At 44.4% G+C, this 23264-nt stretch overlaps 1 protein-coding gene across 2 annotated transcripts in view; it reads right to left on the bottom strand.

Annotated features, from left to right (window-relative positions):
- Positions 1-23264, bottom strand: part of ATP8B4 (ATPase phospholipid transporting 8B4 (putative)) — a 648069-nt gene that overhangs the window by 610392 nt on the left and 14413 nt on the right. Inside the window, exons 1-2 of one of the 2 annotated variants that reach the window (XM_082254032.1) lie at positions 19553-19616; positions 4397-4470 (exon numbers count right to left, since the gene is read on the bottom strand). The gene's annotated coding sequence lies outside the window, so the exon portion shown is untranslated. Of the gene's footprint in view, positions 1-4396; positions 4471-19552; positions 19617-23264 lie in introns of those variants that run through there. The other variant, XM_082254031.1, reaches the window with a different exon arrangement.

Here is a 23264-nt window from a genome sequence, read left to right as displayed (position 1 = left end):
AGCCTGATGTTTTCTGGCTTCTGTGAGTTGCCATTTGTCTTTTTATTATGTGCTAAATTAAAAGTCTACATAAAAAGGGCGCTTTTCTATTCTCCTTATATATTCTCTCCAGAGTTTGCCTTCACTCCTGAGAAGAGCTGCCCTAATTGAGTGCAACACAGCTTACCACCATCATCAGCTTTTAGTCTATCATAGACTTTTGGACTGACCACCCCTGCCATCATTTACACCAGAGACTTATACCTGTTTTTCCTAAGCACTTTATGTATTTTGTCTTTTATGGCTTACAACAGCCAAGCCGTTAAAGCCAGCAACTGTAAAGCAGGATGGAAGATTGGCCCTTGGGACAGCAGACCTTCCCTGAGAGGAAATCTCCAAGGAGCATCGGCGACCAGCCGTACCAGATCGGCGTACCAAGACCGGGAAGGCCAGTCTAGATCCACTAGAATGCATCTGTGGCGTCTGCCAGAGGATCCCGAGACCCCGCCACAAATCTCTGTACCTTCCTTGGAATGTGTACAGCAGTGAGGGCTGGAATACTTTGGTCTGCCCACCTTAGAATGCCGGCTACTTTTCGAGCGGCCAGGACACCTTTTGTGCCCCCTTGGTGATTGACACAGACCACGGGCGTGGCATTGTCGGATCGTACCGGACACCCCTGAAGACGAAATGTCCAATGACTCAGACAAAGTCTGATCGCTCAAAGTTCCAGTACATTTAATCGGCAGTCCGGACTCTTCCAGAGTCTAGAACCCCTGAGCCCAATCTGTGCCGAGGGTGCCTCCCCACCCAGACAGGCTTGCATCTGTGGCAACAACCGCCCTGTACAGGGGAAGAAAGGATTTTCCCTGTCAAAGTGCCAGAAAACAAAGCCGCCTCTTGAGACCATGGATTCTAATCCCATTTCACCAGAATCTCTTTTTCCAGAGATCTCGTGCGGAACTGTGCAAACGGAACCGCCTCAAAAAGGTAAACACCATCAGGCCCAGCAACTTCATGCAAGCCCGCGGGTATGACCGCCTGCTGGACAACAGAAGCAGAATTGCCACCTGCAAGGTCTGGAATTCTGAAGAAACACTCTGGCTGAGGTCAAGTCCAGAGTTAGATCCAGATAATAGAGTTTTTTGGACGGAACCAAAGCAGACTTCTGAAGGTTCAGAATCCAACCAAACTCCCTTAGAGTTCGCAGAGTAATCTCCAAGTTGTCCATCAGAGCAGCCGGAGGCTCTGCTCACAGAAGAAGATCATCCAGGTACGTCCAGGTTGTTTTGGCCGAGGGATGAAAAGGCCTCTTATGAGCCGAGAAGAATGGCCCACGTCTACAATGGGGCCCCTTGCCAGCCTGCGAAAGAAGAGTACTCTTCTCCCTTGGGAGACCCTTAATAAATCATCCTCACTATCTGAGACCCAGTGGGTGACTCGCGTCCGCCGAAAAAGATTCAGGATCTGATGAGACAGATGAGACAGATGAGGCAGGGGAGGGCGGGGGGGCGCTATATACTAAGCTCACATGGAAAACGTAATCATGGGAGGGTCACTGACTGTTCTCCTGCAAAGAGGACACCGACCCAGGGCCCACAAATGGACCTCCTACTAGACCCCGCAAAAAAAACAAGGGGGTCACCCTCCGAGCGCCTCCATAGAGACGCAGACGCGTAGGCAGGGTACCCTGATGGTACTGCTGCTCAGAAAAAGGGGCAGAGGCCCTACACAATAAAGATAGCATAGCTGCCATCAAAAAATAAACCGCCCCCCACAGCGCCACCCCTGCCAAGGGAGGCATGAAGCTGGCCGAAGCCTAAATTTTCGTGGACCACCCAGGGGCAGCGGAGGGGAGGGCAGATGCCCAAACGGAGGGTAGTGGTTTCAGCCACCCTCACTGGGGCCGCCCCACATATCTCCTGACCAGTAGGCTGCAGACGCGGACCTATGGATGCGAAACCATCAGCTCCCCCAGCCGAACAACCCCAGCAGGGAGCACAGAGGACATCCCTGCCCTAGTCACAAACCCCCAGGGAACCCAGGGGTCCCACTGTCCCAGGGAGGGGCCCACGTCCACCCCAAAATCGTCCAAGGGAAGAGGGGGGACAGCTACTTACCAAACCAGGAACAGGGTGGGCACCGCTCCTGAGAGACCACCGCTCCATCAGAATAGGGAGGCTGTTGGCCATTGAAGACTGGGGGGACCCTCTGGCTCTAGATTATCCAGTCCATTGCCCAGTCCGGCTGATTGTAGATTGTAGATTCCCACAAGAACAAAATAACAAAGATAGGAAAAATTTCAATTTAAAAGGAAAAAAATTGCCAGGACCAGAGATCCCAGCAAGTAACTAGGTCCTTACTCCTGACTAGGCAGAAAAAAGTGCCTATAGCTGAGAGTGGGATTATACCCCCTGGGACTGCCCCATAGGTGTAGTCAAGCTTTTTCCTGTCTAGTGTCCTACTCCTGTAGGGGGCAGCATAACCCAATGGTTAAGAAGATAAGGAGCTGGGTCCGACAATGAATGAAAGAGAAATACTGATTTTAACTTGTAAACATGTGTCAGAAATAGGCTTAGGCTGGCCATACATATTCAATTTTCTTGTACAATTTTCTGTTAGATTTACCACAAACCATATAATATGAGGTCAAAGCTAAACAATAGTTTCACTTGTATCCAATTAGGCAGGACTTTGTATTACGTAGTTGAAGGTAAATTTCAAGAAAACTGTACAAAAAATTGTAAGAAAATTGTATAATGTATGGCCAGCCTTAGTCCTTAAGTGGCTAATTGCTGCCAGTTCTTTTCGCCTGGGAACTGGTGGTAAGTCTTTTAGAATCTGTCGCAGCCAAAACAGCATATTCTAAAAATGGCGGTAATAAGAACTGCCTAAATCTGGGGCACGCGACAGAAAGCTTTGGAATACATTTCCAAAGTCACATAGACGCAGGTTTGACAGTGGCATTGTGAATGAGGCCATAGACAGTCCCCCAAAGCCCTGCCACCAGTTGAAAAGTTTGAAGTCAGCTATTCAGCTCAGGACATACATTTAGAACCGGTGTTTGCAGGGAGATCTGTAAGTGCCCATTAACACCACAAAAACGTCCTCCAGATCCATTCCGGATGCATTTCTGCATGCGCTTTTTTAGGCTCGGTTCACACTTATGCGATGCGGGAATTCGCAGCTTGTTCCCGCATCGCAAACTCACCCCCGGCAGTTCACACTGCCATATGCGATACGCTGGGGGTGTCAATGAAATCTTAACGACACCCCCAGTTTGATCGCATATCGCAGTGCGATCTTGCAGTTCGCACAGGATCGGATCGCACAAGTGTGAACCACTGTGCGATCCGATCCTGATGCGGCTGCAAAAAAGGGTCCTGTGCGTCTTTGCTGCGGGTGCGGTGCGAATTTAGCCATACAAAGTGTATGGCTAAACTCGCACCGCACAGCCGATCGCATGTAATGAAGGAGCAGTGCGCTCCAACATTACATGCGATCACCGCAGCCGCAGTGTGAACCGGCACTCAGCTTTTTTTTTTTTTGTTGTGTGTCACAATGCAACAAAATGTGCTGCGCTAAAATGCAACAAGTCCTACTTTTTTTTTAGTACACATTAACCTGTGAGTTGAATCAACAGAACATAAGGCAAATTGCTACGTCAATGTGTTAGAACTGCCTTGGGCAACGCTGCCCAATACATGTAAACATCCCTTGTGGCAGTAATAGGCAGTGACAGGTCCTCTTTATGGAGGGATCTGGGGGTCTAAAAAACCCAGACCCCTCCACTGCACTTCAAAGTATTCAAAACGCAGAAATCTGCATTTTTGAATACTGACAGTTTTTTTAAATCTGAGCCATTGGCAGCCAATTAAACCGGAAGTGACATTGTACCATCGCTCTTGGGTTACATGATCGGAGGACTCCAACCAGCCGGTGGACAGATATGTGCATTTTTCCAAAGGGCACGCAGGTTCCTGCTGCCAGAAAAATTGATAAGTTTGGATGCAATTATATCTATTGTGTTTAGACACATTTACAGGCATACATGAAGTAAAAACGCAGAATCTGTGCAGCCACAGACCCGGCTCCATTTTTTTTAAGCTGCTAGTCATGGCACTACATAACGGCCCCAACACACCTTTCTGAATGGCCCAATCCATTTTTATTATTTTGCATACAGATGCGTGCAGAACTAGACCCTGCATGCATCTGTACGCAGCATTTTTTACACCTAGTGTGAACAAGGCCTTACTATGGTTTGAAGTTTGCAAAAGACTCTTGTTCAGAATGTGTAACAAGCCACAGCTACAAAAAAAAAAAAAAAAAGAAGATAGACCAAGCAATATAAAAGCATTGTATAACATCATGAATTTATTTCACATCATGACACTAAAAACGATGAAAAAATTACCTTATTCATCTGCAGGGAAGTGGGAGGATCTTATCTCTGAAGATCCCACTGTAGAAATGTAAGAAGTACAATAGCTGGAAGAAAAAAGAAAGTAATAACTTTAAATTATAGGAACAGAAAGGATTTAACAAAGCATCAAAAGATCCTTAGCCCTAAGGCACACCAGTACCACTTCAGGCACAACATACGATTTACAAATCTGAAGTAGCATCTGACTTCAGCACGATTTCACTGCCATAGACTATAATGTAAATCGCGCAGCAAATCATATCTGGGTCTATAATCAATGAAGCCTTATCAAAATCGTTACAAATCTCTCAGAAGTAGTGCTGAAGTAGTGTTGGAAGTCGGACTTTAAGGCCCCTTTCACACAGGCGGACCGTTCAGATCCGCCTGTCAGTTTTTTTGGAGGATCTGAACGGTCCCCCCATGCATCCCTATGGGGCATCGGATGTCAGCGGAGACATGTCCGCTGACACCCGATCCGTCAAATCTGGACGGATAGAAACCCTGGAAAATAGGGTTTCCATCCGTCCGGATTTCACAGACAGGATCAGAATCAGATAGCAGAGGGTGTCAGCGGAAATGTCTCCGCTGACATCCGCTGCCCCATAGGGATGCATGGGGCACCCGATCCGGTCCGCCTGAAAAACTGACAGGCGGATCGGATTGCCTGTGTGAAAGGGCCCTACTGTGGTTTGGTTTCAACAGAACCCCTCATTTTCCACTTCTTGATTAGAGTTTGAACACTGCTAATTGGCATTCTCAATTCCTTGGATATCTTTTTATAGCCCTTTCCTGTTTTATACAGTTCAACTACCTTTTCCCACAGATCCTTTGACAATCCTTTTGCTTTCCCCATAACTCAGAATCCAGAAATGTCAGTGCAGCACTGGATGAAAGCTGCAAGGGTCTGTCAGGAGTCCAGAAACTCATTGACCTTTTATACATACACACTAATTACAAGCCAACAGATCACAGGTGAGGGTGGTTACCTTTAATAGCCATTCAAACACCTTTGTGTCAACCTGTGTGCATGTTATCAGGCCAAAATCACCAGGGTATGTAAACTTTTGATCAGGGTCATTTGGGTAGTTTCTGTTGTCATTATGATTTAACCACTTTAAGACCGGAAGGATTTGCCCCCTTAAATGACCAGGCCCTATTTTGCGATTCGGCACTACGTTACTTTAGCAGACAATTGCGCGGTCGTGTGACGCTGTACCCAAATAAAATTGACGTCCTTTTTTTCCCCCACAAATAGAGCTTTCTTTTGGTCACCTATGCGATTTTTATTTTTTGCGCTATAAACAAAAAAGGAGCGACAATTATTTTTCACATTCTGCTATATGACATTCTCAAAAAAATAAAAATTAAAAATCAAAATTTTTTAACATTTTAGGCCAATTTGTTTTGTGCTACAATAAGCGTATTTTGATTGGTTTGCGCAAAAGTTATTGCGTCTACTAACTATGGGAAAGATTTATGTAATTTTTATGGTTTCTTTTTTTTTTTTTTTTTACTAGTAATGGCGGCAATCTGCAATTTTTTGCGGGACTGCGGCATTGCGGTGGACAGATCGGACCCCTGACATTTTTGACACTTTTGGGGGTACCTGTGACATTACTACAGTAATCAGTGCTAAAAATATGCACTATTACTGTAATAATGACACTGGCAGGGAAGGGGTTAACAGTATAGGTGATCAAGGGGTTAAATGTGAGCCTAGGGGAGTGATTCTAAGTGTGGGGGGGCGTGGCTTCTGAGATGACAATAGAGACATGGGATCCTATATAGTAGGATCACATGAGCTCTGTGATCATTTCAGGTAGGACGGTCGGCTGTGTTTACAACAGCCGACTGTCCTCTCTCAGCGGGGAGCGATCGCGGGTGTCAGGCGGCAATCGGAAGCCGCCTGACACACGCATCGGCTTCCCCGCTGCCGGCAGGGTGCGCTCGCCCCCTAGCTGCCACCAGGCGACCAATGTATCAATACGTGGTTTTGCCTGTAGGAGCCACTCTGCCGCCATATATATATATATATATAAAGTAAGCGGTCGGCAAGTAAACACAGTTGATTGATAAAAAAAATGGCTTCAGCCAAACACTAACCATGAGTGAAAGAAAAGTTTTTGTGTTATTCATATTCTCTGAAAAATGGCCAAGAAATCATAAATTCCACCATAAACTTATGAGCACAACCGTATTCTCTAAGGTGAACTTCCGCCGCCGGCGGATTCCTTCTCCGGCTTGCCGATCGCACGGGCGAGCCGGAATGAGCACCGGAGGGTGGCGAGAGGGGGGGTTGTTCCCTCTTGCTGCCTGTAAGAAGAATCAAGCGGCTGAACAGCCACTATGATTGTTCTTATGGTGCAGGGAATCGCCAGCTGAAACAAATAATATCTGAATGATGCCTGCAGCCGGGCATTATTCAGATATCTCCACTCACAGCCCAGGACGTTATATGACGTACTGCGGTATGGAAGTGGTTCAAGTTCATGTGCATGTAAAGGCAGGCATCCCAATACATACATACACACATTATATATATATATATATATATATATATATATATATATATATATATATTGTGACAGGAAGTCAGGTAAATCTGTGGATGTTGTCACAGACAGGAGATACACTTCTGCTTGGGTTACACAATTCACCAATTACTATAGGGTGTCGGCTGAAAAGGTAGCCAGGACGGCTTAAGGAAGTTGAAAGGCCTTCAGCTGTTCGGAATGAGGAAGTTAAGGCCTCTATAATTTGTCCAAAGGAAGTCTAAGGATTGCTGCCTCCTGACGCTGTGTGAGCTGGGGAGGAGGAGGACAGTCAGATGTGTGCCTCCCGACGCTGTGTGGGCATGGGAGAAGGTATGCCCCCTGAAGCTGTGTGAGCATGGGGAAGACCTCCTGAAGCGATGTGCGCTGAGGAGGGTAACAAGTGTGAAGACTACTCAAGGTGAGGTCTTGGATCGTTTCTATGTGAAAAGAAACCAATGGACATTTCCTGTGTGAAGGGGAAATTAATTAAGACTGAAGACTACTCAAGGTGAGGTCTTGGACTATTTCTATGTGTTTGCTATATGAAGAGACAAGCAAAGGAATGGTTGCTATGTGAAGAGACAAACAAAGGAATGTGTTCTATGTGAAGAGAAAAGGGACATGTTCAATGGACATTTGTTGTATGAAGAAAAAACATGGACTATTGAGTGTCTGCTGTAGGATCAGCAAAGTTTGCCCAGTAGGTTGGAGACAGACTCCGTAGGTAGGTTCCTGTATGTGAGAAGGTAGCCGCCCACAGTGGCAAGGATTTATTTTGTGTTTTATTTTTATTTTGATGTTTTGAGGCTTGCACTTGTGTAAAGAAAATTGCAATAATAAACCAAACTGTTGTTTGCAACCACTTCTCGGCTATCTCCTTGTGTAACGAACCCCCCACCGAGCGAATCCCCTCACAATATATATATATATATATATATATATATATATATATATATATATATAGTGTATATCCAAGCACTAAGCAGTAACTTAGTGTTACTGTAACTATGTGTAAACATCCACTACCTGGGGTTATTCTTTAATTATTAGAGCAAAAACAGCCAGTAGAATGTTAAAAATGTAATTTGGTTTCTCTATATACTATGTATTTAAATGTTATTTTATAATGGGATCCTTTATGTATGTTTACAAAAATATTTTAGCAAAGAATTGAGAAGAATATAAAATGTCTTAAAAAAGCAAAACGGTAAAAAAAAAAAAAAAAAAAAGGAAACAAAAGTAATGTTTTTGTGATCAGTGACCAATGAGATTCCTGGTTTCCATTTTACACAGATGAAAAGTGAAACCAGACTTAGCTCAGGTCATGACAAAATTATCCCTAAGAGAACATCTATCTCATACTTGAGATAGATACTACTCATCTATCCACTCTTGAGGTGGGTACAAGTGGGGTGCATCGTTCCTGGAGGGCCCCCCCATTCTGGTTGTCCCTGATAGGGTCTAACGACCGGATACCAGACCAACGAACGTATTTTCTGGAAGCCCTTGGGTCCTGTAGAGACCATCCATTCTGGGACACCTTCAAAGCATACCTGTGCGGTGCCCTTAAGTTAACTATCTCTTACATTAAAAGAACAACTCATCAAAATGAAGAAGACCTGAAAAAGCATGCAATCGGGCAGAGAGGTAGTTCTTGGATTCCCCCTCGGTATCCACAAAAAATGGGAACTAGCGCCAAGGGCGTATGCTGTACGTATGTCGGCAGACACTAAACGTAAGACCTTATATGCGCAATAAAAATATTTTGAACAGGTCAACCAATCTAGCCACTTGCTAGCCCATATGGCAAAGCAGCAAAACGGTAGCTTGATGATCAACAAGCTGAAACCCACGAATAGTGCATACGTCAACACTGCCGAGGAAATACTGATGTGTTTTCATGAGTTTTATACCCAAATGTATGCAACCTCTCTTGCATACACTGATCAAGACAGAGGAATATTTATGGGACTTTAGGTTTCCCTCCTTGACAGCAGACCAGATTGTCATGTTGGAGGCGGAGTTTACTGAAGATGAGGTCCGTGAAGCCATCGCTTTTCTGGCTGCTGGCAAAACATCAGGCCCGGGTGGCCTGCCCTTGGAGGTTTATAGCCGTTGTGTAGATATTGCGGCACCAGATTTGATGCAGGTGTACCCTAGTGCCTTCCGGGAGGGGAGATCGCCATTGTCTATGTACTCTGCTACGGTGGTTCTAATACCCAAACCAGATAAAGACTTTGCTGATTGTGCATCATATCGCCCTATATAGCTACTGAACATAGATTACAAAATACTTACAAAAATTTTGGTCAAACGTCTAAATTCAGTGATTCTTAGTATAATTCACCCGGATGAAACCGGCTTTATGCCAGGGAAATCCACCTCCATTAATCTCCACAGAACCCAAACTACTGCACAACTCAAAGAGCATTTACCAAACACATGCGTCTTGGCTTCCCTGGACACAGCTAAAGCTTTTGACTCAGTTGAATGGCCATTTCTGCAAGCTGCATTATGGGCATTTGGCTTTGGAGATAGATAAGTTTTGTAAATAGATCACCATATTGTATGCTGACCCCAAGTCATATCTCTTGGTTAACAGCTTATTATCCCCCCCTACAGTTACATAGGGGTAAATGACAGGGATGTCCTCTTTCCCTGCTCCTGTTTGAGGTAGCAATTGAGGCCCTGGCAATCAAACTTCAGCAGTCTCCCTCTCTCACGGGTATTAAACTGGGCGACAGGACTGATATGGTGGGGCTATAAGCGGATAATCTAATCCTCTATTTGAACGATGCTCAGACCTCCCTGCAAGTGGCCATGTATATAATAGATGGAATTGTAGGCCACATTCGCACATAAAACTTATTAACCTTATTAAATAATAACCATGACTCTCAGTTCTTTGGCAAGAAAAGGCCGCGGCACTCTTTATTGGTTTAATATAATTAACCACTTAAGCCCCGGAAGATTTTACCCCCTTCCTGACCAGGGGGTATTTTGCGATTCGGCACTGCGTGACTTTAACGGACAATTGCGCGGTCGTGCGACGCTGTACCTAAACGAATTTGGCGTCTTTTTTTCCCACAAACAGAGCTTTCTTTTGGCGGTATTTGATCACCTGTGCGATTTTTTGATCACGCGCTATAAACAAAAAAAGAGCGTCAATTTTGCAAAAATAGCAATATTTTTCCCTTTTTTTTTATATGAAATTCCCCCAAAAATAAATGTAAAAATCAAAATTTTTTAATATTTTCGGCCAATTTGTTTTATGCTACCTATGTTTGGTAAAAAAAAAATCGCAAAAAGCGTATTTTGATTGGTTTGCGCAAAAGTTATTGCGTTTACTAACAAAGGGAAAGATTTTTGTCATTTTTGTTGTTTTTTTTTTAACGCGTAATGGCGGCGATCTGCGATTTTTTTTGCGGTACTGCGACAATGCGGCGGACAGATCGGACCCTTGACTGACATTTTTGACACTTTTGGGGTTACCAGTGACATTTCTACAGTAATCAGTGCTATATATATGCACTGTTACTGTAAAAATACACTGGTAGTGAAGGGGTTAACTTTATTTGAGAGGGAGGGGCTGTGTGTGTCCCTAGGGGCGTGATTCTAACTGTGATTGGCTGGGGCTTCAACTGTATGCAGAGTGATCAATGGATCTACATAGTAGATCCATGTGATCATCTCTCATACAGAGAGGAGAATGACAGGCAGCTTGTTTACACAAGCTGCCTGACTTTCTCCCTCTCCCCCGCCGATCGCAGAGTGGCCGGCGGCGATCGGGTCCGCCGGTCACACGCGCGGGGGGGTCCGTGACCACGCGGGAGCGCGCCTCCGGCGGCGCGCGCTCGCTCCCTAAACCCTCACAGGCGAGCGACGTAGCCCTACGTCACTTTGCCTGTGAGGGGCTGACCGCCCACGTAGATAGTCGTGCGGCGGTCGGCAAGTGGTTAAAATCATAAACATTTAATTGCTTGTATAAATACTCAAATACCAAATAAACTTGTAATTGCTCAGTTATACACAACTCAAGCAAAATAAACATCAATAACCATCTGAAAACAACGTCCCCCCTGAGATACCAGGGTGACCCGACCACATAAAGGTGCACGCGACAAGGGAGGGGGGGCGGGAACTTTCCTCGGTGTGCTCTTCGGTGCAAAGGGAAGAACTCCAGACTGCACCAAACTTAAATAGCCTCTGCTCCAGCCACTGGAATATTCCTTGATAACTGATTGGCCATTACCTGTTACCTCTAGCCAGGTATAATTTAACCACATAAATGCCTAATAATAACCACAGCAACCCTATGAATCTAAACCTTAACTGCTTACAGGTGGGGTGGCCACAATTCCACACAAGTGGCCACATACTGTGCCCCCTTATATAATCCTTTGGATCTTATTCGGGTCTCAAGATTAACTGGCAAAGATCTACACTAATGCCAGTAAATGCTCATGCCCTCCACTCTGGAGTGACGTCATGTGCTCTCAGGGTGGTCACTTCTTCCAAATACTTGGGAATTGTTATCACTGCAATAACTGATGAGACTCTAAAGGCTAATCTAGATCCACTAATGCACACTATTAAATCTAAAGTAACAACGTGGGCCAAGCTTCCGTTATTGGTAGCTGGTAGAATTAATTTACTAAGGATGATACGATTTCCTAAATGTCTATATATTCTGTCGCATATGCCATTCCCAGTATCCAAATCCTTCTTTAAAATCATCACTGCTATACTCACTACCTTTGTCTGTGGTAAGAACAGACAAACTAAAGCTATCCACCCTGCAGAGACCAAAAACCGAAGCTGGCATGGCGCTCCCCAACCTACGCCTGTATTACCTTGCTGGCCAACTTAGACATCTAGGGAACTGGGTGGTCCCTGTCACGCCGTATACAGTAAAGTCCCATTTAGCCCACATACTTAAGGTTGAGAACCTACTGATAGCCTTGGAGACCCAAGCAAATCTCCCGTCTATGAGGAAAATGCCAATACTGACCTTGGCTCGTACAGTGTAGCGAGAAGCTAAAAACATTGATAAATTCACAGATTATAATGAGGATATCCCATTATGGAGAAATCCAATGTTCCCACAATTGGTACAGTGTCCAGAGTCCCGCTTTTGGGAGAGCAAGGGAGTACTAACTCCAGCCGCAGTCTACGAAAATAATATCCTACACTCATTTATAGGATTACAGAGTAAATTTGACTTAGAACAAACAGCTTTTTACAGATACCTGTAACTTTGCCATGCGTTGTTTGCACAGTTTGGAGTAACAGGTAGAAAATTCTCTAAATACCCTATGATAGGAATCTTAAAGTCACAGGGCCCTAAAGGTCTGATCTCTTACATATATACTCCCCTGCTACATGCTACATTGAGGGCCAACACGCTAGCAATCAGGGATAAATGGCAATTGCTTATACCTAATCTATCAGATGAGGAGTGGGTAGGAGGTGTGCTCCGCCCACTTTTTTGTCTCTCCTGCCATCAACAATAGGCTGACCCACTTATACAGGTTCCATCAGTCTTATCGAACACCCATTAGACTGCACGCCATGCATTGTATACCCTCGCCAAGTTGTTCAAGATGCAATTACCCTGGAGCTGACTTAATTCATGTCTTATGGCAATGCCCGCTTATTGTTGAGTTCTGACGAAAGGTTGTGGAGGTCTTAACCAAAGTACTGTCTATGCCGGTACCACTAACACCGGAGGTATGTCTCTTGGGTATTACTGATGAGGAGTCCTGGCCCCCAATATGTGAGTTTGCTAATGAGAGAAACACTTTTTATGGCTAGAAAAGCTGTGGCTCTTAAGTGGATTCAGCCCATGCCACCTTCGACATAACAGTGTATCCAATTGGTTAACCAGATATTGCCTTATGAGAAATTGGTGTTTGAGCACAGGGGATGTCTAGGAAAGTACAACAAAATTTGGGATATGTGGACCTCCTCAGCCTTAACTGTATAGTTTTACAGTGCCTTGCGAAAGTATTCGGCCCCCTTGAACTTTTCGACCTTTTGCCACATTTCAGGCTTCAAACATAAAGATATAAAACTGTAATTTTTTGTGAAGAATCAACAACAAGTGGGGCACAATCATGAAGTGGAACAAAATGTATTGGATATTTCAAACTTTTTTAACAAATAAAAAACTGAAAAATTGGGCGTGCAAAATTATTCAGCCCCCTTAAGTTATAAGTTAATACTTTGTAGCGCCATCTTTTGCTTAAAAAAAAAAAAAAAAAAAAATGTTTGCTTTGTTATTGCAATACCATGTGCAGATATCGTTGCAATGTCTGATTTTGTATACTGCATTTTTTTTTGTCTCTTGCAACAAAATAAAAAAAAAAAAACAAAATTAAAAAAAAAAGTGAAACCAGGACAGGTTACTACATTTTTGAATATACCAGGAAAGGGGACTAAACCGTTTGACAATCATTAGAAGTTTGGGAGTTCACATAAAAAGTGGGTCAACCTGTCAACTGACTTATTCCATTCAACCAGCAACGTAAACCGCAGGCACCCAGAGGTCACCATGAACTTCCAGCCATCTTCAGGAGCCCCCAGGGAGCCCTGCGATCCAGGCCCCACTACTGAGCCAATTCAGACTTCAGTTGCTAAACGGTCTGGAAAAACGCAAGACAATGCGGTCCATGGTTCTAGCACCACTATGTCTGAGAGCCCACTACAGCCTCCCCCACACACCTTAGGGTACAACTGGGAGGTATAAGAGCACAGAAACATGTGACAAGAGAGGTCAGTCTCTTCTCAATGACAAAAGGAGTCTTAAGCCTAGTAAACACTACTGGCTTTTTTTTCATTCAACCCAGCGGGCTGAAGGAAAAAAAACAAACTGAAGAGCTTACCAATTTTAACCCCTTCATGCTTAGGCATAAAGCATGAGCATGAAGCTGTGACACTTGTTGCCTACAAGTTAAAACCCATATTTTTTGCTAGAAAATTACTCAGAACCCCCAAACATTATAAAAATTTTAGCAGACACCCTAGAGAATAAAATTGCGATCGTTGCAAAATTTTATGTCACACAGTATTTGCGCAGCAGTCTTTCAAACATAATTTTTTGCGAAAAAATACACTTTCATGAATTAAAAAAAAGCAAAACAGTAAAGTTAGCCCATTTTTTTGAATTATGGGAAAGATGATGTTACACAGAGAAAATGATACCCATTTCATGCTTTAAAATTGCACACGTTCGTGGAATGGCGACAATCTACGATACTTAAAAAATCTGTATAGGCGACGATTCAAAAATGTCCACAAGTTACCAGTTTAGAGAGTTACAGAGGAGGTCTTATGCTAGAATTATTACTCTTGGTCTAACGATTGGGGCGATACCTTACATGTGTGATTTGAGCACGGTTTACATTTGCGGTCGCGACTTACGTATGTGTTCGCTTCTGTGTGCGAGCACGGAGAGATGGGGCCCTTCAAATTTTTTTTTTTTTTTTTTTATTTATTTTTACACTACCCCTTTGAAAAAAAAATTCTGATCACTTTCATTGCTATAAGGAGGAACGTAAACATCCCTTGTGACCGTAATAGGCAGTGACAGGTACTCTTTATGGAGGGATCTGGGGTCTCTAAGACCCCAAATCCCTCCTTTGCACTTAAAACCATTCAAATTGCCAAGTTTGCGGTTTTGAATGCGGTAATTTTATTTAAATTTGGCGCCTTTAAGAATTCTGTAAACCAGAAGGGATGTCATGACATCGCTTCCAGGTTACTAGTTCCGAGACCCGATCAAAGCCGATTCTGGCTTTGTTCGGGCCCCTGGCCAGCCAAAATGTCTGACGGCTAGTCGCTCGGGCTTCATGGAGGGGCGGGAGAGCCAGGTGAGCCACGGAAGGCGACGGGAGGGGGGGGGGACAGACATCCCCTCCCGTTGCTTAGAATAACAGCCGAGCGGCTTCTTAAAGAAAACCAACTGCTGGCTCTAAAAAAAACGGTACTGGGGTGAGCTGAAGCTGCAACCCCTTCAAGCCAAGGCTGCATATTTGTATACGGTAGGCATGAAGGGGTTAATCCCTTTTGGTACGGTCAAGTGATCCTGCAGATCTTGGCAACAGCTGTGAATTCCAAGAGCAGTGATGTCACCCATAGCCCAGCCATTGTCAGCATTTCCTCCTCTCCCCTGCAGCAGCTGCTCACTGACACAGGAGACCTGGAACTGCTGGATCATGTGACCAAAGCGGAGCCTCCTACAGTAATTGTAGCTGCTGACTTTAAATTTTTTTGTTCCTAGGGTATGGAACCACTTTAAAGTTGCTGTAAATTAAGCCTAAATCCAAAGCAGGTTTCTTTAGTTTTAAATTAATTCGGATTTTTTTTTTTTTTTTTTTTACTTTTGTCTTCCACTGGGGAAAGTCCCCCTTACTTCCTTTCCCAGAGACAAAACATGAAGTAAGAAATCTCCCCAAAAAAAAGAGACAGTTGTCACAAAGCAGGTGCTTCCATTTGTCTCCCCTAAAAGGTACAGAGAGCAATAAATAACCCTTCACTTCTCCATCAAAAATAAAACTATTTAGACTTCAAATACATTTTTAAGCCCAACTCAGAGCCAGGTCCTCTCAGGTTCTAACAAGAACTGCATGAAGACAGAACAATGTTTTATGGCTGTCTATGCATTCTTGTCCTGGTGATGCATGCACCACCCCCTTCTTCTTGAACAGGGATAGTAGTGGCAATAAATGAGGGAAAATGTCACAGACAAAAATAAAAACCTGACACTTTTTGGGTGCCCCATATATGTTGGGTCACGTAAGGCAAGTTGCTTTTTGTCATTTTTTTGCAGCTTACTGTGCTTCAATGCACTTCACAGCAACGCACAAAATTGTTTTTTTGTGTTGCGTTTATTAAACTTTTATGAACAGTACATCCATTGCCAAAAGCAGTAGTACAACAAAACATACTAAACAAAACAATGTGGCGAGACGCAGCTTGGTCAAATACTTAAAAAAAAAAAGGGGGTGAGAGATCCATCTGTAATCTTATTGCAGAAGACACCAGAACATTCACGTGAATAAAATGTTTTTAATTAAGTTAAAAGAACATTTCAATAAAATTGAAAAAAAAAAGCTAATAGCACTAAACATCACATTGCACCACCCCTACACAACGCAAATTAGTATGCTTGCTATACAGAGCAGAATGTGTGCCTGAAGGGGACGGTCACAACACTTCCACACATTACTCACAAACAAAAACACACATAGTTGGAGCTGGACTTTACCTGAAATCACCTGCTGATCAAAGAACCTTCATTGCTGCTTTCACACGCGCTGTCTGATCAGGTCCGCCTGTCAGTATTCAGGTAGACATGATTGGACATGCTAGATTAAGGCCCGTACACACGATAAGAAATTCTGAAGGGAAAATTCGTCCGACGACCGATCTGCTGATTTTCGGATTGTTAGTATGGTGCTTTCGGCAGCCGACTCCGACTTTTCGGCTGACAAAATCCTGATGTGCAGGCTATATAATTTTTGTCGTCTGTCAAAACAACGTCCGATTTTTGTCTCATTAGTACAGATTTCTACGGAAAAAAATCTTAAGAGCAAGACTAGGCATGCTCAGAGAAGAAAGAACACATACAAAGCAATCCAACACATGACATCACTTCTGAAGTAGAATTCTGTCGTACGGGAAAATTTGTATGAAAATAACCTCTTCACTTTCCACATCAGACTAGCATGCCACAAAAAACGGACGACAGATCGTTCGATAATCTGATCGTGTGTACCGGGCTTTAGTCTATAGATGGTTAGTCTATAGATGGTTAGTCTATAGATGGTTAGTCTATAGATGGTTAGTCTATAGATAGTTAGTCTATAGATGGTTAGTCTATAGATGGTTAGTCTATACATGGTTAGTCTATACATGGTTAGTCTATACATGGTTAGTCTATACATGGTTAGTCTATACATGGTTAGTCTATACATGGTTAGTCTATACATGGTTAGTCTATACATGGTTAGTCTATACATGGTTAGTCTATACATGGTTAGTCTATACATGGTTAGTCTATACATGGTTAGTCTATACATGGTTAGTCTATACATGGTTAGTCTAGGGATGGGCGATATGGCTGAAAACTGTATCACAATATCAGTGTTTCATATCGGTCGATATCGATAATTATTGATATTTTTTATTACCCATTTAAAATAAGGACCCTAGGGTGAGAATGCAGGGCGGCGGGCATGGTACAGGAGAATGCAGGGTGACTGGCATTGGGCAGGAGAATGCAGGGTGACTGGCATGGTGCAGGAGAATGCAGGGTACTGGCATGGTGCAGGAGAATGCAGGGTACTGGCATGGTGCAGGAGAATGCAGGGTACTGGCATGGTGCAGGAGAATGCAGGGCACTGGCATGGTGCAGGAGAATGCAGGGTACTGGCATGGTGCAGGAGAATGCAGGGCACTGGCATGGTGCAGGAGAATGCAGGGCACTGGCATGGTGCAGGAAAATGCAGGGCACTGGCATGGTGCAGGAGAATGCAGGGCACTGGCATGTTGCAGGAGAATGCAGGGTACTGGCATGGTGCAGGAGAATGCAGGGTACTGGCATGGTGCAGGAGAATGCAGGGTACTGGCATGGTGCAGGAGAATGCAGGGCACTGGCATGGTGCAGGAGAATGCAGGGCACTGGCATGGTGCAGGAGAATGCAGGGCACTGGCATGGTGCAGGAGAATGCAGGGTACTGGCATGGTGCAGGAGAATGCAGGGTACTGGCATGGTGCAGGAGAATGCAGGGCACTGGCATGGTGCAGGAGAATGCAGGGTACTGGCATGGTGCAGGAGAATGCAGGGCACTGGCATGGTGCAGGAGAATGCAGGGCACTGGCATGGTGCAGGAAAATGCAGGGCACTGGCATGGTGCAGGAAAATGCAGGGCACTGGCATGGTGCAGGAGAATGCAGGGCACTGGCATGTTGCAGGAGAATGCAGGGTACTGGCATGGTGCAGGAGAATGCAGGGTACTGGCATGGTGCAGGAGAATGCAGGGCACTGGCATGGTGCAGGAGAATGCAGGGTACTGGCATGGTGCAGGAGAATGCAGGGCACTGGCATGGTGCAGGAGAATGCAGGGCACTGGCATGGTGCAGGAGAATGCAGGGCACTGGCATGGTGCAGGAGAATGCAGGGTACTGGCATGGTGCAGGAGAATGCAGGGTACTGGCATGGTACAGGAGAATGCAGGGTACTGGCATGGTACAAGAGGATCCGGGGTTGTGGGCATACTACAGGAGATGCAGTGCTGTGGGCATGGTACAGGTAGACCATGCCCGCAGCACTGCATCCCTTGTAGTGTGCCCGCAGCCCTGCATAATGGCAGGTAGTGAAGCTGTTTCACTTACCTGTTCCAGAGGCGCCTTCATTTTAAAAATGGCGCCGCCCGGCGCCGACACGTCATTGCGCACGCGCTGCAGCCGCTCGTATAATTTCGGCTATTTCCGGCCTCTCCCGAGCGGCGGCGGCGCGTGCGCGGTGACATGTATGCGACGGGCGGCGCCATTTTTAAAGCTTAAACCCGTCGGAGCGGACTTTTCGTTTTATCGTTCAATTTTGTTTATTGCTATCGATGACGAGACTATCACGATACATATCGGTATCGTTTTATCGCCCAGCCCTAGGTTAGTCTATAGATGGTTAGTCTATACATGGTTAGTCTATACATGGTTAGTCTATACATGGTTAGTCTATACATGGTTAGTCTATACATGGTTAGTTGTAAACAGACTTGCATCCCTTTACATCCAATTACCTCCAAGTCAATCTAGGTATGAAAATATAAGTCTGCATCCTTTTTTGGAACGGGTCAGGGTCTTTTTTAAACAAAAAAGGTGCTTTTTTTTTTCCTCTTTTGGTACACTTTAATGGAGAAGCTGCCGAAAAGCATGTAGTGCGTTTTTACTGCATTTTTTACTGCAATTTTGCCACAAATTGCATTTTTAATCTGCCCAACAACAAATTTGCCAAAAAAAAGCATAACCAAAAAAAAGAAAAAAAAAAAAAAAAACACAAAAAGCACTGCAGAAGTGTTCAAATAAACTGTATAGGTGTGAATGGAGTCTAACACTCCATTCACACCTATGCAAGTGCAGCAGAGTGTCCTCGTTTCTTTGTGCCTTTCCATGTGTCACTTTGTCGAGTGGCCTATTAATTTCAATGGGCTGCCCCACTGGCAAAAAATACATTAGGGAAGGGCATAACCCTTTGGAAAACAAAATAAATCGCATGCACATTAGCAAGATGCGTGGGGGCGCCAAATAACAATGCATGCTGTGCATCTGCAAAAGTGTTGCACATTCTTGTGTGCCCATTCCTGATTGGAGGAGCATAACCCTATAGTATCTGAAGAGATGGGGCTGCGTCTGTCGATGAACGATAGAGAAATGGTATTATAGCAGTGAATTAAACATAAAACCTGCAAACAAACAAATTGTTACCCAAAATTACTAAAAAATTACAATAGGTAAAACACGTAACACAAATTTAAATATTCAGGAAAGGCAAACACAACCAAAAACCTATGAAAACCGGGACAAAAAAAACATAGATAAAAAAACCTACCGTCCTAGCTCCAACATTTACAATGCTATTACATGGCGATAAAAAACAATCTGGTGTTAATAAACCGTAAACCCCATTTTGACTGCCTGGTAACATCTAGTTTTGGTAATTCTGTATTCCTTGTATTTCATTTAACAGTAATAAGAACCGGACATGAAGACACAACAAACCACAAGAGGAAAGAGGTATGTCATCACTAACAGCTCTATTGTCACTGTTTCAGGACAATCTCTGCACCCTTGAGTCATCTTAACCGTCACCTGAAATTTACCTGTGACTAATGTGCTGGGAATTTCTCATTCTTCTTACTGTATGACTGGCCATAAGACACGCGAGGGGGGTTAGATGTGTGTAGAATCCAACCCTTGAAAGAGGTTTCCATAAACATGTACAGTTGCTAAATTACTGTATTTGGGAGACAACAGACGTAATTGTCGAACTATCTCGCCCGGGATTAGTCAGAGAGAGGGGTCTGTGAAGATCATGCCTGTTTGGCAACATGTGTGAAAAGACAGAGAGCCGCCATATATAGGGACATGTAATCCAGAGAACTATGGGCTGCTAGCTATGGGATCCACCGCTGTAAATCGTATGACGTGCCCGATGAGGCAAAGCAACACACACACACACACACACACAGAGAAGAGAGAAGGTTTGCTCCTGTCACAGAAATAATGGAAAACCAGTGTGCGCGAAAAGAAGCGTTTTCTAATGTTAGAAGACCCTGTTGTCACCCAGGACTACCCTTCAAGGGATTGTAAAGGCAGAACGTTTTTTTTTACAAAACCTTCTGTGTGCAGCAGCCCCCCTAATACTTACCTGAGCCCATCCTTATCCAGCGATGTTGCAGGAGTTTCTCAGCTGCTCGGGACTCCCCTCCTCGTTGGCTAAAACAGCAGCGCAGCGCGATTGGCTCCCACTGCAGTCAAACAAAAACAGTCATCCAATCAGGAGAGAGTGGGCGGGACCAGGTCACGGCTCCATTTCTGAATGGACACAGAGAGCTGTGGCTTGGGGCCCCCATAGCAAGCTGCTTGCTGTGGGGGCACTCAACAGGAGGGAGGGGCCAGGAGCACTGAAGAGGGACCCGAGAAGAAGAGAATCTGCGCCACCCTGTGCAAAACCACTACACTGAGAAGGTAAGTATGACATGTTTGTTGTCTAGTTAAAAAAAAAAACTTTACAATCACTTTAAAGGAAATGTCCAGTCCTGTGCACGGCCTGATTTTCTGCTCAATTAGGACCCATTCATACCAAATGCAATGGAATGCATATTTAACTGCACAGGTTATTCTGAGGGCATAGTTCACATTATTGCGAATGCGCGCAAATGCATAAAAATACACTGCAACACAGTCCAGGGCGGATAAGGGCCCATTCACACCTAATACAGTGGGATGCAGCTGGCTGTAGTTGGAAGCAATTTCGACTGCACTCCAAGTGCATAGACAGTCCAAAATCAAGGTAATCCTATGGGCATAGCTCACATCAGGGCTCGACAAATCCCAGACACCAGGATGTGATAGCGACTAGAAATTGCATCCTGGGCTTTTGTCAGCCAATTGCTGTCGGCAGCTGCACTGTGTGCTCTTTCTGCCTTCTCTCCCACCAGGAGCCACCATCTGAGCCTTCAATGCCTGCATCTCCCTTGCACTAGCTATTTTTGGTTGCTAGGACCGCCATTGTCACGCTTTGATTGGCTTAGCCATTTTCCTTCCCCGATATCATGTGACTCGTTAGTGTTACAAGGTCTCAGGTGTGAATGGGGAGCAGGTGTGTTAAATTTGGTGTTATTGCTCTCACATTCTCATACTGGTCACTGGAAGTTCAACATGGCACCTCATGGCAAAGAACTCTCTGAGGATCTGAAAAAAATAATTGTTGATTTTCTATTAAAAAAAAAAAAAAAAGGCTCCTAATGTTTTTAGCTGGCTCCTAGATTTAAAGAAAATGTGTCAAGCCCTGGTTCACATTACTGCGGTGCAATTTTAGAGTAGAGCATGCTCCATTTTTCCGCAGCACAAACGTGAAAAAACACATTCAAACGCACTGCAACGCATCACAGTGCAAGTAGAAGCCAGGGAAAGAAAGAAGTGGCCTCACAGGACAAATGCAGATAGAAAATGGGCATCAACTGCACATGAACACACATCAAATGCATGCATACGTGCAAAGCAAAAACGTACAGTAGATTGCAGTTTTTAGTGTGAATCCCAAACAAGAAAGTAGTTGGCAGTGACCACAAAGGACAAGCATGCTCAGGGAAAATGAACCACAAGTGCATGTAAATGTGCAAAAAGTGTGCATCAAATGTACATCACTGTGCATGCAAAAGTGTGCAGTAAACGTGCAGTTTCTGGTGTAAAAGGGCCCTTAGAAGAAATCATGATTCCCCATCCACATTAAACAGCATGGATGAAGAAATCCCCTCTGCCAGCTATTGTGATACCTGAATACAGCGATACTGTCAGGATGCAGTCACTCTTCGGCCATTCATTTACCAGCTCAGTGGAAGTCCAATCTAGAATTAACTGAGCATAAAATGCCCCCCACCCCCTCCTAAATCCTTTTCCAACTACCCTGTAGAATAAAGAAGATTATACTTACCTATTTTTAGGGTGCTCTAATCAGGTCATGTGATCAGCTCCCCAACTTCAGTAGAGAGAAGGGACAGCTGACAACGGATAGCCCATAATAAAGGAATATGGGATGTCACCGCCCAGGCTTTCCATCTGTTGTCAATGCTCTCTCCTCTCTCTTGAAGAGAGCCACTGGGGGGGGGGGGGGGGGGATTCACATGACTGGACCAGTGCACTCTGGAGAAAGGTAAGTATATGCATCTTTTCTCTGCAGGGTAATTAGAGTAGGAGTTAAGAGGGAAGTGGGAGCAGTTTTAGGCTTAGTTAGATTCCACTTTAATTTTACAGTCAAGCCCCCCTATGGCTCCAGTTTCTGTTGATTCAGCAGAAATGAGCCAACATTTACACCATCTAAGGTGAGTCTTAACCTCTTGCCGACCGAACCCACATAAATTTACTGCGGGGGCAGAGGTTCTGCTGTACAAAAAAAAGTACAGGTACCGGATTTTGCACTTCCAGGTCTGCGGTGCTCCCACTGTGATTGGACACAGCTGGAGCCAATCAGCGGGCCTGATGTCCACCGGGACCTGCCAATCCTTCCTGACAGAGGCAGAACGGCAGTCTGCCTATATAAACAAGGCAGATCACCTTTCTGTTAGTAGGGAAGACAGAGATCCTGTGTTTCTGCGAAGCAGGAACACGGATCTCTGTCTTCCCACAGTACAAGCCCCCCCCAACACAGTAAGTAAGCACTCCCAGGGAACACATTTAACCCTTTGACCACCCCTGATGTTAACCCCTTCCCAGGTAGCGTCATTAGTACAGTGACAGTGCATTTTCTTTTTATCACTGATCACTGTATTGGTGTCACTGGTTCCCTAAAAAAAATATCAAAAGTGTCAGTGTCCAATTTGTTCACCGCAATTTTGTAGACCCGCTATAAGTCACTAATCGCTGTCATTACTAGTAAAAAACAAATAAATATAAATTCCATAAATCTATCCCATAGATTGGTTTACGCAAAGGTTATTGCGTCTACAATCAATATACGCTTATTGGGATTTTTTTCCCAAAAACATGTAGCAGAATAGATATTGGCCTAAATGGATGAAAAATTAGATTTTATTAAAAAA

This window comes from Pelophylax lessonae (assembly GCF_965119305.1).
Source record: "Pelophylax lessonae genome assembly, chromosome: 4".
NCBI classification, from domain to species: domain Eukaryota; kingdom Metazoa; phylum Chordata; class Amphibia; order Anura; family Ranidae; genus Pelophylax; species Pelophylax lessonae.
Note: the sequence above shows the minus strand (reverse complement) of the source record. Positions and strands in the feature narration are given on the sequence as shown.